The following is a 17,257-nucleotide window of genomic DNA, read 5'->3' as shown; positions in this document are numbered from 1 at the left end:
ATGGCTTGAACTCAACCTCTCCATAGGGGCGCAATCAACATACAATAAATAAATACATAGAAATAGTGCAATGCGTAGAGTCTTCCATGAAGTGGAACTGAACGAAGTGCAAAGGAAAAATAGACTGGATTGTGAGGCCATTAAAGGAACTTGCAGTTTGCACAGCATATGGGGCTTCTCAAACAACCACATGCTGCTCAAAACAAGAAAACTTTCTTATTTCTATAGTGCGTGCATCACAGGGGATCATGAAAATTGTGAGGACATTGCAACTGTGAGGACATTGCAACTGTGAAGACATGGGTAGGAGTTCAAGTTTCTCCTCTGCGTGAAGATAGAGTCATAAATGATGATGCACCATTGACGGGAGAGGACTTCGATGACCTCACTGATGCTCTGGAAGAGGGTGATAACTTTGCAGCCATTGCTACCTCTCTCGGGATAACGAGGAAGATGACCCATACTTTGTGTTGCACTATACCAAACCCAAGCACATGGTTGAGGAAGCATTTAAGGATAATTGGGGCCAAACATTTGGCAAGTGGGATGTAGTAGTTGGAGGTATCTGGTACCAAAAAACATCCAAGAGAGGCCACAATTACACTCTGCTATATAAGAGTAAGCCTACATTTGTGTACTCTCATCATGTAAGAGCTATTAAGTTGGATTTGCAGCTAGTGACTGGACGAAAGAAGGGCAAGACTGTGTTCAAAATGGATTTGGAAACACATGAGCACATCATGGGTTGTATTGGAGACTAAGGAAAAAGTATTCTACTTATCCTGAAAAATAGAAAATGTTTTTATGGCATTCATCTTGTACAAATGAAACATCGTGCAATTAGTGCGATACCAACAACTGCACTGGTGATTACTTATCCAATACTACCACCGTGCTGGTTATCATGCACAACCAACCACTGCGCTGGTACCACCATCATATCGTGTGATTTGTCAGCCGCTACCAACCACCGCGCTGGTGATAACTTATCTAATACGACCACCGTGCTGGTTAAGATCCTAAAAAGAGAGACCAACCACTTCCTAATACTACCACCGCATTGGTTGCGGTCCTAAATTAGCTTAATTAAATTAAATATCACCGCACTGGTGTGTTGGAATTAGGGTTGCAGGAATGCACACACAACTTCAAGAAGATGAGGAAGCTTGAGCACAACACAGTAGTGTATTATGAGTGCCAAAAATGAAAGATAACAAGCCCTAGAAGATAATGGGCGTATATACAATGCACGGGGGAAAAAACCTCCTAGTGAGGGAAAAAGTGCCCCGACGGTCCTAAGTGTGTTCACACACATCACTACTATAATATGGTAACAAATCCCCCCTGGAGTGATGCGGTGAACAAGAGCTAGCACTCATGTATAGGGAAGTGTCTAGCTATGTGGACGAATCCACAAAAGGGAGTAAGCCCAAAGCTTTGCGAAAAGCTTCGAACTTCTCACGAGGCAGAGGCTTTGTGAAAAGGTCTGCAAGGTTATCCTGTGTTGGCACATAAGCCAAACTGATCTCTCCTGCAGAGAGTCTCTCCCTGACATAATGGTAGTGCACCTCAATGTGCTTCGTACGAGCATGGAACACTGGGTTCCGCGCAACTGCCAATGCGCTCTGACTGTCAGTGAAGATGGTGGTGGCAGATGGCTGCCCAACACCCAAATCAGCCATAAGGCGTCTGAGCCACACACACTCAACCGTAGCTGTGAAAGCTGCCCTGTACTCAGCTTCACAACTAGAAGTGGCCACAGTAGGCTGCTTCTTGCTCAACCATGATATGCATGAGCTTCCAAGCATGAAGCAAAAACCACTCGTGGACACGCGTGTGTCATAACAACCAGCCCAGTCAGAATCTGAAAAAACATGTAAATCTGGCGGCAATGATCCCCCCTTGGCATAAAACAACCCAAGATGCCGAGTACCACTCAAATAGCGAAAGATACGCTTCACTGCCTGCCAATGCTTAATGCCTGGGCTATGCATAAATCTGCTCACCTGTGAGACTGCAAACTGAATGTCTGGCCTCGTAATGCATACATAAATGAGGCAACCAACAGCTGTCTGATAGAGTGTGACATCAAAGTGATCTCCAGCATCATGAAGACTCAACTTCAAACCTGTCTCCATTGGAGTAGCAATAGGCTTGCAGTCTTCAAGGCCAAATCTCCGCAACAATGTTTCAATATACTTTGTCTGACACAGAGCAATACCTCCATCACACTGCTTAAATTGTATCCCCAAATAATGATGCAAATGCCCCAAATCTGACATCTCAAAAGAGGCATTCAAATCAGCCTTAAAATCAGCAATATGACTCTCATTTGGTCCTGTGAGCAGCATGTCATCGACATAGAGAGCAATGATTAGATGTACACCATCCACACGTTTAACATACAAAGTGCTTTCTGTTGGACTATTCTGAAACCCATGTGCAGTCAAATATGCATGTATTTTTTCATACCAAGCTCGTGGAGCTTGCTTTAAACCATATAAAGCCTTTTTTAACCTGCACACTTTGTTTTCCTGCCCTCTTTGAACAAAACCACGAGGCTGCGATACATACACCTCCTCATGCAAATCTCCATTTAAGAACGCAGTCTTTATGTCCAGCTGATATACATTCCAACCATTATGAGCTGCTAATGCACAGATGCTACGAACAGTGGTCATACGACATGTGGGAGCAAAAGTCTCATCAAAATCAATGCCCTTCTCTTGAGCATAACCTTTTGCAACAAGCCTAGCCTTATGGCGATCCACTGTGCCATCAGGCTTACGCTTCAATTTGTATACCCACTTAGTGCCAATGGCCTTCTTGCCAGGGGGCAAGTCACATAAAGACCATGTACTATTCTTCATAATAGCATCGTATTCTGCTTGCATAGCAGCCATCCAATTTTCTGAACTTTGTGCCTCATCAAATGAAACAGGCTCACTTTCATCGCACATACTAGAAACAGCCAATGCATAACAATCTGACGCATAAGAGGCACCATGAGAGCCAGAACGAGTGCGACTAGACAAAGGGGCATCCAACTTGCTGTCACGCAAAGTCTGCACCAGCCATCTAGGCATGTTCCTAGAGCCCTCAATGTCTTGTCTCTCATCCTCAAGTGCATCATGCACATCTGCATCAGATATAGGCTGATCTGTGCCATCATTTAAAACCTGCATAGGCTGAAAAACTGCCTCATGAGGTATTGCACTTGACTGTGCACCACTGAAAAGAGGCAACAATGTATCATAGACATCACGTGAGCTGATATCTGTCTCCTTAGTACATGAAACCAAGGGCTGAACTGCATCTTCCACAAATACAACATCACGGCTAACCAAAATGCGCTTTGTCTGTGGATGATACAAACGATAGCCTTTGCTCTCAGCACTATATCCAACAAAAATACATTTGACAGCTTTGTCATCCAATTTTCTGCGATGTTGCACAGGCACTAATGCATATGCCAGGCAACCAAAAACACGTAAATGGCCAACAGATGGCTTGCGGCTATGCCAAGCCTCATATGGAGTGACAACCTGTAATGCTTTGGTGGGACACCTCTTTAGTACATAAGTGGCACACATGACAGCCTCAAGCCAAAAACCATGTGGTAGACTTTGACTCTTAACCATACATCTTGCCATTTCCATGAGAGACCTGTTTTTTCTCTCAGCCACACCATTTTGCTGTGGTGTATACGGCACTGTACATTGGTGTTTTATCCCACGCTCAGCCAGAAATGCATTAAATTCTGAAGACATATACTCCCCCCCTCGATCTGAACGGAGGGTGCCCATCTTACTTTCTGACACATTTTCAGCCATAACCAAAAACTAATTGAAGCACAAAAACACTTCGGACTTTGCCTTCAAAGGATATACCCATGCATGCCTGGTAAAATCATCAATGAAAGTCACGAAGTAAAGGTAGTTTCCAAATGATGGAGTTTGCATGGGACCACAAACATCACTGTGAACAAGCTGCAATCTGCGTTCAGCTCTCACTGATCCATCTTTGGGAAAGGAAGCACGCTGCATTTTACCCAATATGCAGCCCTCACAAACATGCTTGACAGGTGCCTCAAGCTTAGGCAAAGAAGACACCATTTCAGATTTCTGCAGGCGCAGCAAACTTGCAAAATTCAGATGACCAAAACGTGCATGCCACAGTTTTGCATTTGAAATAGCCTGCGTATCCATAATAGCACATGCTGAATCCTCTACACATTTGCCATCCATATTGAGCTTATACAGCCCTCGACATAGTGAACCAGATGCTACAATGATGTCACCACAAGAGAGATCATGAACAGTACATCTGTCATCCACAAATTTTACAACCAAACCTGTTTTGGCAAATGCGGATACTGACAGCAGATTCTTTTTGATCCCTGGCACATACAATGCATCAAAAAGTGTAAAGGTGTTGCAATTTGTAACATTCAGCACAATCTGTCCAACTCCTTTAACGGGATAAGAGGAGTTATTGGCACAAGTGACAGTATTCCCTGTGGGAGCAGACTCAAGGAAAGTGAATAAACTGCGCTGCGAGGTGATATGCTTAGTGGCACCACTGTCAAAGTACCATACATCTGAATCTACTGCAGACATACATGTGTCATGCAAAGATGGGTCATAACTGCACTGCGCATTGAATGCCCATTCTGTATCTTGAACAACATTAGCAGATTCATTGTTAGAAGGAGAGGCATCTGCAACAGCCATACCAGCCTCTTTCTTCTTAGCCTCTTTCGTAGCCAGCTTAGGACACGCTTTGATGACATGATCATTTCCCTTACAGTACTTGCAAAATGTCTTCTGTTTGTCACCCTTCTTCTCATCTTTGTCTTCCTTCTTTGGTTGCGCAGTATTTGCAGATTTCTGCTTACTAGAAGAAAAGCCAGCTTTACCTTTCCCGCTTCTCTGACTAGCAACGAAAGCTTGATCTGCGACACGCATAATATTCCTGTTTTGCCTTGACTGGTCTTCTTGCAGCAAAACAGAAACTAACTCCTCAAATGATAAGGCATTGGGATTGCCTTTCATCATCAAGCGAAGAGTGGAAGCAAAACCCTGATAAGAATCTGGTAGACCATTCAAAACAGTCTGCACAAGTGAACTGTCTGACAGGATTTCATCTGCAGAAATGAGCTGCTCTTTGAAATCCTTGATCTTTGTCAAAAAGCTATCCATAGAATCACCTTCGTTCATATGCTCACTCTCCAACTGTTTTCGGAGGTAAGCAACACGAGCCTCATTTCTTGCCTGATACAATGTGACAAGTACATCCCAAGCATCCTTAGAAGTCCTGCAGGAGCGAATATGTGGGATAATGGTACGTTTGACAGACAGCGCAATCAAGGCATGAGCCTGCGCATCTCTACCATCCCAACGAATCTGCTCTGCTGAAAGTGGTGGTTCTCGAACAGCTGCTACAGCACTTGTGCCTGCACCATCATCAACAGTACCTGTTTCTGATGTGTTTGCAGCATTCCCAGCCACAATAGGACGTGCATCAATACCCTGCACAATGTTCCATAACCCCTTTGCTACCAATACATGTCGCATCATATATGCCCACAATGGATAGTTGGTGCCATCCAACTTATCCTCAGCAGCCAACATGCGGAATACATCATTGTTGTCAGCCATGGCCAATGACTGTACTACTAGATGTAAATGCTGTCTGTAAGAGGTAAACCTGTATAAAATCGACCTGTGCTATGTAGCACAGCCCAAAACAGACGAATGGGCACCTGTCCTGCAGATTTTAATCTTGACAGAAAATCTGCACAGTAGGACGATTTTGCCTGCGCAGTACTTGGAATGTAAAAACGGAGGGCGAAATGACTTCAGATCAAAATTCTGAAACGAACAGGCCCTACAGGCTCTCCCACGGCATATACTAACCTGCAGACGCTCGTGAAACCTCGTCGCAATCGGAGGAGATGAAGCGGCAGGTGCCGGTGATGCTGCCCGGGAGGAGGAAGCCTGCTCTGATACCAATTGTTGGAATTAGGGTTGCAGGAATGCACACACAACTTCAAGAAGATGAGGAAGCTTGAGCACAACACAGTAGTGTATTATGAGTGCCAAAAATGAAAGATAACAAGCCCTAGAAGATAATGGGCGTATATACAATGCACGGGGGAAAAAACCTCCTAGTGAGGGAAAAAGTGCCCCGGCGGTCCTAAGTGTGTTCACACACATCACTACTATAATATGGTAACATGGTGACTACCACCATCCTAAATTAAATATCATGCGATTTGTCTGCCGATACCAACCACCGTGGTGGCTGGTTGGAATAGCAGTGCGGTTCACTCTTTAAAATAGACCCAGCACGGTGGTATTACCTGCAAACTCCAGCGTGATGGTCATTTTCATTAGATTGCATGTAAAAACCAACGCAGTGATGGAGAGATTAATGAGTGCGCTGGTGAAGAGAGCTATGTAGTGACACATGTCCAGCTCTACATGATGGGAAAGACCACGGTGGTGGAGAGAGTCACTGGTGGAGAGAGTCATGTAGTGACATGTGTCCAGCTCTGCGTGATGGGAAAGACCACCGTGGTGGAATTTTCCAACAAAGAGAGAGACTAGCGAGGTGCACAGGCTGCATAGTGACACATGTCGAGCTCTATGGTGTTTAGAACAGGGAGTTTTGGCAGATTGTGTTTGCGTGATGACAATGACTGGTGACAAGGATCGTAGAATGTGCACGGAGTAAATGCACGTGGTGATGTGTGTTGAGGTCTGCAATGTTCAGAGAAGATTCATTAATATGCTAGTATGCCGAAAAAAAACTGGCGAGATCGCCAGCCCGCTCTAAATCCAAAATCTCACCCCCCCCGCACGTCGCGCTGCGGCCCCAAAAGTGCCCCAAAAATAGTTTTGCGAATGGCTACACCCGATCGTGCATTGACCCTGACAGATTGTTTGTTGTTTGACTTTTGACCCAGTGGACCTCTGATGGACCATTATTGTGTTAAGGATATGAACAAACTATTTTCTGATAATGAGTTCTGTATGTTCTTCTTGTAGAAGGAATCTTTATCCCACGATTCTGTGAGGGTTGACCAGACCTTAAGGAACCCCAGAATTAGTTGGATCTAAAGTTGGATTCAAATTATAAATAAAGTGGTCTTTTCACCAAAGTGTCTTGGTTAAATTGGAAAAAGGGACTTAACAAGAATTTTCGTATATTGATAGGATCATGGATCGAGGTCGTCATGGTAGGAATGTAAATCCCCAACTCGATTGTAAGATTCCTCCCCCACCCCCTTTTTGATGTCTAGTATCTTCTCCTGTAATCAATCCCTCTTTAGAAATATAAAGACCTTGTTTCTAACTATTTTAACCTAGAGAGAGAAAATATTCTAGAGAGAGAATATTCAGATTTTGAATATTTTTGGATAGAAAAATATCTCTTATAATTAAGATGAATTCCCCTGAAACAGAAATTCAAAAAGAATTTTCCAATGTGCAATTGGAATTAATTGGAAATGTGTATAAAGGACCTTAGCCTAAGGGTCTAGGCTTTCAAAAAAATTTGGATTATGGTCCAATTAAGGTTCCTATGGGCCAATAGCATCAATCCATGTGTAGGGAGGAGATAAATCCAATTTGTAAAAGAAGATACCCAAAAATGAGTAAATGCTCACATAAGATGAAGAGTTGAAAATGTACAAGGTTTATTAGTAAAAAATTATGAGCAATATTAAAAGTATGACATATGTAAGGAAGGGGAGTTCTTTAAAGGAGGTGCATATTTCACATAAGATGAAGAGTTGAAAATGTACAAGGTTTATTAGTAAAAAACTATGAGCAATATTAAAAGTATGACATATGTAAGGAAGGGGAGTTCTTTAAAGGAGGTGCATATTTCACATAAGATGAAGAGTTGAAAATGTACAAGGTTTATTAGTAAAAAACTATGAGCAATTTTAAAAATATGACATATGTAAGGAAGGGGAGTTCTTTAAAGGAGGTGCATATTTCACATAAGATGAAGAGTTGAAAATGTACAAGGTTTATTAGTAAAAAACTATGAGCAATATTAAAAATATGACATATGTAAGGAAGGGGAGTTCTTTAAAGGAGGTGCATATTTTACATTCTTGAATGAGTTTTAAACTCATAAAAATTGAGATATTTCATCTCTCCTCTCTCCTAATTCAAGTCTAGTTCCAAAAAGTTAGCTTAACTGACCTAAAAATGGTCAAATATTGACCAAACTGATTTAGAAAATTCTAGAATCAGTTTGTTTGGTTAGGAGCTCAATTTTTCCTATAAATAGAAGCCTCCCCCTTGTTGAAAAATATATAGTGTTTATGCATCGTTACTCTACTCCACCTAAGCCAAGAACTGTGAATTCATTTAATAATTCACTAGTTTTTGGAGCTTCCCTCTTTCTTCAATCCCCATTAGTGGCTCCATCAACATACTTAACCAATTGATTGGTTGGGGGCCTCTACCGTGAACAAAGAATCAAGTAATTTGTAAGGTAATTAGTGAATATTGATCTTTTCTATGATATCTCAAAGTTTCTCTCTTCTCAACCCCTCTCAAGCTTGAGAAGCTTAATTGGTATGGTTTTTTAAATGCTATTGAAGTTAATTGGTGAATAGTAGTGAAGAGTTACATAATTTAATAAATGCTATTGAAGTTAATTTCCATTTATGTTTTAAATTCTAATGGTTTTTATGTAATTTCTCTCTCTCACTCAAGAAATGGTCATACTCATGACCCATTCTCAATCCAAATCAAGCTTTTCATAAAGCTTTTCCTTAACCCAAGATTAAGCTATGCTTGAGGCCAAATTAATGGCTTTTTTTCTATGCTTTTAGTTTATGTATATTGATGATTCAATCCATTATAGATTAATGATCCAATTAGAGATCATTTTAATTATTTCCTTAATAATAAGCTTTATCCCTTAGAAAAATTGAGATTTATCAGTCATAGCAGCGGAGCTATGGCAAAATTTTTATAAAAAATATGCATAAAATAATTTCATTCAAAGCATAAAAAGAGGACTTCCTACCATATTCTAGGAATTATCATCCTAGATTAATTGAAAGAATTTCATTATAATCATGGAGAAATTGAATTTTAATATCATGCATAAAGGATAAGTTTTTATATCAAAAGTGTTATTTTTACCATTTTTAATTCATGCATAGAAGTATGCATAATGGATAAATTTTTATATCAAAAGTGTTATTTTTACCATTTTTATTTTCATGCCTAGAAGTATGCATAATGGATAAATTTTTATATCAAAAGTGTTACTTTTATTATTTTATTTTCATGCATAGAAGTATGCATAAAGGATAAATTTTTATATCAAAAGTGTTACTTTTATCATTTTTATTTCATGCATAGAAGTATACATAATGGATAAATTTTTATATCCAAAGTGTTACTTTTATCATATTTGAATTTCATGCATAAAGGTATGCATAAAAGTTGATTATTTTATTATAAAAGTGTGTCTTTTATCATATTTGAATTTCATGCATAGAGGTATGCATAAAGGTTGATTATTTTATTATAAAAGTGTGACTTTTATCATAATTGAATTTCATGCATAGAGGTATGCATAAAAGTTGATTATTTTATTGTAAGAGTGTTACTTTTATCATATTGGATTTCATGCATAGAGGTATGCATAAAAGATATTCTTTTTATACTAAAAGTGTGATTTTCCTCATAAATGGATTTTATGCATAACTTAGATGCATAAGAGAAATTCTTTTATTCTAAAAGTGTAATTCCTACCAGGGATTTTATATTCACGTGATCACAAAATTTTTTTTGTTAATAACATGTGTGAACATGTTATTAACATGTTCACATGTTAACATGTTCACAAAAAAGCCGGTGGCAAGCGACTTGGTAACCGGGAAAAATCCCGCCCAGCTTTTGCTTTGCCCGGCGGGCCCGCCGGGCTTGTGCTTTGCCCGGCGGGTCCCGGAGGGGTCGCCACATATCCCGGCGGGGTACATTTTTCTATATATATGGGCCCGGGAGACCCTTTGGGATTTCATTGCTGACAGCATACACAGGTAATAAAAACTTGTGTGTGTGTGTGTGTGTATGTGGGTGTGTTCGTGCGGGCAGCCGCCCACTGTCGCAATGCGCGGCAAGATGTGGGTGGTCCGCCACACGAGGGATGTGTGTGTGGGTGAGTTCGTGTGGGCAGCCGCCCATTGTCGCAATGCGCGGCAGGATTTGGGTGGCCCGCTACACGACTGGTGTGTGTGTGTAAGGCCATTCTTCGGAATGGTGCTTACCCTGGGGCACTTAGTCGGTAACGCGGCTAGTCTGTGTCCTATGGTAAGTATGGCACGCCATAGCGGTACTAGTCGGTAACGCGGCAAGCATAGTATCGTTATGGCGATGTCACCTTCCCTTCCCTTCCCTTTGTCAAATGCGGACATATGGTCGGTAACGCGGCCAGTGTATGTTCGTATTTTATTGGTATTCCCATAGAATCGGGCGGCATTTTGTCGTTAACACGGCAAGTTGGTGTCGTCCGCTAGTGCATAAAATGTTTTTTGCATATTGCGGCATTTGATCGTTAACGCGGTCGAAAAAGTGTCGTAAATTTGCTTGCGTATTTCAGCATATGATCGTTAACGCGGTCGAATAAATGTCGTCAATTTGTTTGATTTGACTTGTATTGTTTTTATTGTGTTTGATCCATGCGATACTTGGTTGCTAACGCGGCATTCATATTTCAAGGATCAAAGTTAAAATATACATAATTTTTAATAATTTCTCTTAAAATATACATAATTTTTAATAATTTCTTTTTTCTCCCTCTATTTACTTAAAAATTAAAACAATACATTATTTTTCTCTTTAAGAACTCACAAAAACATTAAAAATGTCATTTAATGTTTCTTCTCTCTATCTGTCACAACTCTCTCTTCCTCTCCTCTCTCTCTCTCTCTCTCATGATACACTTCACAATTCTCTCTCTCTCTCACAATGATACACTTCACAACTCTTTCTCTCTCTCTCTCATGATACACTTCACATCTCTCTCTATTACGATAGGTATGTAGATGAGGAGTGCTTTAGGATTACAAAACATTATTTTTCTCTCTTTAGGAACTCACAAAACTATAAAAAATGTCATTTAATTTTTCCTCTCTCTATCTGTCACACCTCTCTCTCTTCCTCCCCCTCTCTCTCTCTCTCTCATTCGATAATGTATACACTTCGTAAGTAATAATGCGCTTGTTGCGGTTGTCTCACGTTCGATAATGTATTGCATGATGTTGAGTTCAGTAATGTTGTTTGATATGTTCTGTTTTTGATTGATCATTGATAAGTAATGATACACTTATTGCTGTTTTCTCACGTTTGATGATGTATTGGATGATGTTGAGTTCATTAAAATTATTTGATATTCTGTTTTTTGTATGAACATTGACGATATTGATATACTTGCTGCTGTTCTCTCACGTTTGCTTGATGTTTATTTCAGTAATGTTTGATATTCTGTTTTTTTTGTGTTTAGTGACATTTCCTAGATTTACGAAGACGATCAACATGCTTTCTCCCGAAGAGCGCAAAATTGTTCTGCGAGCAATTTGCGTTGAAGCGGTCATCACGGTATCACAATGTACTGATGATGTCGTCAAAAAGATCAACGAGTCTGAGATACTCATGCGAGATCTCATAGACCAAATATGGGAAAATGCACAGCGTCGGCTTCGAAGCGGAGGCAACGCTGAGCTGCTAGATAGACAGAAGATAGCAGATTTCAACCATCAGCACATAACACGAACCATTTTGGGGAGCATGCGAGTAGCGTGCAGTGACCTTAGAGATGCTGCCCCGCCTGAAGCCAACATGCAACGTCTACAGTTATGGGACGTTCTATGGAGCGAGCAAAGGGCCAAGAGCAAGCGCATGAAGGCGTTGGATGCAGAGTCCCTCCCCAAAAGAGTGCGAATTGCCCAGGACGTCGCTGCAACGTCCAGTCAGGCAGATGCAAGTGGTACAGGTGTCATTAATCGTACCATCTACAATTCTATGTGCACACATCTTATTGGCATCCCGCACGAAGCTCTTCACGAAGGACGAACAATTGGCTCCGGTGTGTATGGAACAGTAAAAGAGTATGCAATTAAAGGTATATCATTTTTACCGGAGCACATCACTTTTTGCGGAAAGCACTACAAAGGAGAAGGCAGCGCGAAGTTCGAGAGCTTCCAAGCAGAGCAGGGTGTGCAAGTGCTACATCCATCGATTGTCCGATGCATTGCCTTTACAAAAGAGGCTCCTTGGATCACAATTTTCCCGTACTATAATGGCGGTGCTCTTGGTGATACTCTTCTGAAGGTTCCCTTCAGATTCAGTGAGTTCACCAGAGCCGTTTTTCGTTTGGATCGAGGATGGAGACAATCCCCGCCTGATAATATCCCTTTAGGTCATCTAGAACTTTCAAAAATAAAAGAGGTAGTAATAAATATGCCACATATTATGCATGCCCTGGTGGAAGGTCTAGCGGCAGCACATATGGCAGGTATTGTACAGACCGACCTACATCCTTTTAATGTAGTGTTGGATTATACAAAAGAGCTAAAGCCACGCATAGGTATTATCGATTGGGGGTTGCTGCTGAGAGCGCCCAAAAAACGGGTCTCTCTCAATTTTGTTTTTGAAGCAGACAAGAACCCGGAGAAGGTGGCACAGGCAGTCTCCTACGCAGACAGAGAGCGAAATAAACGGCCGTGGATAGCCCCAGAGCTTTATGATCCATTTTTGGCAGATGCATACACTCCTGCATCTGACATTTTTGCCTTGGGATATTTATTACAAACTTTATATGACTTCTGGAAGAAAGTGCAAGAGTTGTGGTGGATGGATAATAGTTCCCATGACAAAGTTACCATGGATACTATTATTCATAGAGTCAAAAATTGGATGTTCCTGCCTAATCGCGATGAGCGAAAATCAATTTTGCAAGTAGTTGAATTTTTTAGATCACTAAATACTGACCCTACGAGGGCACAACGTCCTCTTGTAGAGCTATCGGTGGCATTCACCCCAACTTTGTAATAATACAGTACCAAGGGATTAAGTTTCAGGAATGGCATTTTGTTTCTCTCTTCAAAATTTGATGTGTCCAATGTTTCAAAATTTTGTTTCTCTCTTCATTGAGTCTTTGCAACATCTCTCTCCTCCTCTGGTGTTTAAGTTTATGTTTTCTCTTCAAAATTCGATGTGCGAGCATTGTTTGAAGTGTTTTTGGAGTCAAGTGGATATTTCTCATCGAGTCTTTGCAATACATATCTCCTCTCGTGGTGTTTAACTTCAAGATTTTGAGAGTAATGGTCAATTTATCTTACCTTGATCTTTACAGTTCATTAAAATCCTAAAGTCATTTACGTTCATGCAGATATGGAGCAGGCGCAAGCAAACGAGCATCAGGAGTTAGCCAAGAAGGCATACGAGCGAATGAAGGCCCTATCACATGGCCTGACAGCCCGCGAAGCGACAAGAATAGCATGCAGGTTATCGAAATGGACAAATCCAACTTATGCCCAGTGGAAAGACATAAACAAACGCGTAACCACAGAGATGATAAAGGAAATATGGCCATGTCCAGATGGCGAAATTAAGAAGGGAAGATGGAAGATTTCTCGGTGCACCCACAACGATATCAAAACTAATGCCGAGCGCATTTTCTTGGAGGTGTACGGACGTCCTCTCCATAACGCCGACGCTCCACTGTATTTTGCTAAAATGTTATATGCTCAATTTATCTTACAAACTCCAGTGGACTTCGCCTCCAGAGAGGCCACTGTCAACACCCACGACATTCGTGAAGAGACAGTGACATTTACAAGAGAAGAACTTGCACTCATGGTGGAGGGCGCTGGACTGGAGTTAAACCAGGTTAAAGAAAGCTTAGGGGCCCAGTTAGCAGAGAAGGAGAAAGAAGCTGACCGATTAACTCAAGCGTCAACTCCTCCCCCGGCCAATAGAGGGGTTCAAGAGAAGCTAACAAAGATCAGCCAAGATGTACAGAGCATCTCTTCATGTATTGCTCCTGTGCGCCAAGGAAACCACATCTCTCATTTTTTGATACATCCTGATCTTGTGGGAGTTTCTGCTGAGGCTACAAGTTCCTCCACCCCCCAATGTCCTGTATGTTACAAAGTTTTCGATGGGTGGAGCGGCCAGTATATACTACCATGTGGACACTACTACCACTTAATATGTTTAGTGAGACAAATGCAAAATACTTCTACATGTGCATTGTGCAATGGCCCAATAAATCAAGGTATTTATACAGTGTTCGGCATGGCTAGCGAATATAAACCACCAAGATCTTTAGATGCAACTCCGAGTGCAATTCGTAATTTATTTCAAGATGAGAGTTAAGAAAAACAAATCCTACTTTTGTATTGATAATTTCTTCAAATATGATCATTTGTACAAGTACTTTTTATTAAATTAATGAAGTGACTTCTTCCTCTATGTCAATATCTTGCTCCAAAATTCTTTCACCGTTTACTCTCTCGTCTGCTAAATTAAGCTCATCTAAGTCAATGTCTAAATTGTCTTCTATCTCAAGGGTGGTGCACAACGTACGTCCAACATCAAAGTTCTTGTCTACTACATCATCACAATTGTACATCCATCTGGGCATATCTTCTTCATACTCTTCGCTTTCAATGTCTCGCAAGATCTTTTCATTGCAGTACATGTAAACAAGTTTATCTGCTCGATCTGCAAGAAGTCGATTGCGAATAGTACTATGAATATATTTATACATGCTCCAGTTCCTTTCTGAGCCTGAGTTTGAAGAGCACTGACTTAGAACCTTCATCGCAAGGTTGCGCAATAAAGCATAATGCTCACCACCATTCATCATCCACCACTTCCATGCAGGTTGCTCTTTAGCCATTTGTTGAACAAGGGAGTTGGAAAATAAACCTTCTTTCAACCGAAATGAGGTCATCTCCTTTATGCACTGTACACGATCATCATCATTATTATAGAAAGTGTTTACCACTTTATAAAAATCTTCCACCACCTCAACGTTGGACATCAAATCCATATTCCAATATTCAGGATCTAACATGTAAGCAGCACTGTGCAGTGGCGAGTGCGCTGCAATCCATCTAGCATGAAAGTACTTCAACAGAACTTTTCTTTGTCTACTGGAGAATGGTACACGCCATTGCTTTTCCACCACTGAATGCTCTAATTTCTCAGGACACTCCAAACTCCATTGGACAGTCCACCATTGCATCCATGCTTTTCCGAGATTAGGCGCTCTTTGATCAAGACTTCGTACAGCATACATAACAGGCATCATTACATGGTATGCATCCATCACACTGTTCCACCAACTTCTTCTCGTAACCGCTCCCTTCAAGACTTTGATTTTCTCTTTCACTTTTTCAAGTTGAGTGTTCTCCCAGTCATGAAATGCCATGCATGTAAATGTTTCACAAACTGCATCTTTATTTCTAAGAAGAGACTCAAAAGTGTAAAAGTGAGTGCAAAACCTAGTCTCCGCTGGAAGCTTTAACATAACTGACATGCGAGGTCGAAACATATCTAAAACTCTCTGTCTCTTGAGCATGAATTTCACAAGCTGGCGAGCAGTGTCGACGATCGAGGCAAACCATTTGGTATCATCAGATTTATACCAATCTTTTAATACAAGATTCAAACTATGAGTATTACATCCTACCGGAAAAATATGTGGATATTGTCGCTGTGGGATTCTGGATGCATTTTTACAATTTTTTGCATTGTCCATGACGACTTGGACTACATTCTTGGCACCCACTTCCTCTATCACAGAGCTAATGACTTGAGCAATGTAAGCCCCAGTTTTGATTGAACCAGCTGAATCCATGGCACAGATGAAAGTCTCACCTCTAGGTGAAATAACCATTACATTAATTAATGGTTTTCTTTGCACATTAGACCATCCATCACTTACTATACTACATCCAGAAAGCTCTATATTGCTAAGAATTATTCTTTGTACACGTTCTTTTACTGACGCATAACATTTCTCTAATAGATCATTTCGCATAGCATGGTACGTAGGCGGTGAAAACCCTGGTCCAAACTCACCAATTTTCTTCCATGCTCTCTTCCAATGGTCACTGTCCACCATCATCATAGCACTCCCAGAAAAGTAAATCGCTTCAGCGAGGACGAGTTGTGCATCATCGAGTCGACCTTGACGTAGGCTTTCTTGCAATGAAGTTTGACGCATAGGTATATTTCCTACGTCAAAGTTTCGCTTGCAAGAAGATGCACTGGGTAGATTACTTTCTGGTTGCACATTGCCGTTCGGGGTACAAGTAGGCGATGTAGCGGGAGTTTGATGATTAGAACAACAGTGTTCTTGCTGCCTTGATACATTAACGGTAGGAGTGTCATGTTTTCTTGAATCTTTCTTTTGAATTTCTTCTCTTATGCGTTTGGCCACTATAGGTGCAGAGGGGTGGGTACATGACTTTTTCTTCGGTCCGCCTAAAAAGTGTTCTCTTAGTCGAGGAGGCCCACCTGATTTTACTGCATGGCATAGCTTACACTCCCAATCTATGAATCGATCACCAACGTTAATTGCATATTGCCACTCTATCCCAGGTGCCTTTTTTTTCCTGCTATTTGAAATTTGGACTCTATTGGAGGTATCACTGGATCCAACATTGTCCTCCATCTCAACAGATAACCTATTCAACCAAGCGTATAACAATGAATACACAAATGAAAAAACAACAAATCACTCACGTATAACAAAACATACATTAGCAAACAAATTACTTCGAAACTATCTTGACAAATACAAAAGATCATCACATAACACAAAACTACTTCAAACTATCTTGCAAGGTCTTACTACAAAACTACTTCGAAACTATCATGCACATTGCACTCCCAATGAAGGATGCCTTTTGTACCCAATTAAGGATACTTTACACAATCAAAGATCTATACTTGCCCAATACTCTAGTATAGGACAATAGACCTTCTTTAACATTCACAAAAAAAATCAAAGATCTATGCTTGCCCAATACTCTAGTATAGGACAATAGACCCTTGTCTACTCTAAACTATATCAAGTATCAAGAACCAATACAAGCCCCTAAGCAGGACTCTTGGCTCCATCAAACCATTCATAAAGCAGAATGAGGTAGATTACGTACGTGGCTCAAATGCAAAGCTGAATGACTCCAAATTTGTCCCTGAAT

Source organism: Cibotium barometz, chromosome 4 (genome assembly GCF_041138505.1).
Source record: "Cibotium barometz isolate CiBa-2024 chromosome 4, ASM4113850v1, whole genome shotgun sequence".
Classification (NCBI taxonomy): domain Eukaryota; kingdom Viridiplantae; phylum Streptophyta; class Polypodiopsida; order Cyatheales; family Cibotiaceae; genus Cibotium; species Cibotium barometz.
The sequence above is the reverse complement of the archived record's forward strand: the minus strand, read 5'-3'. Positions refer to the sequence as shown.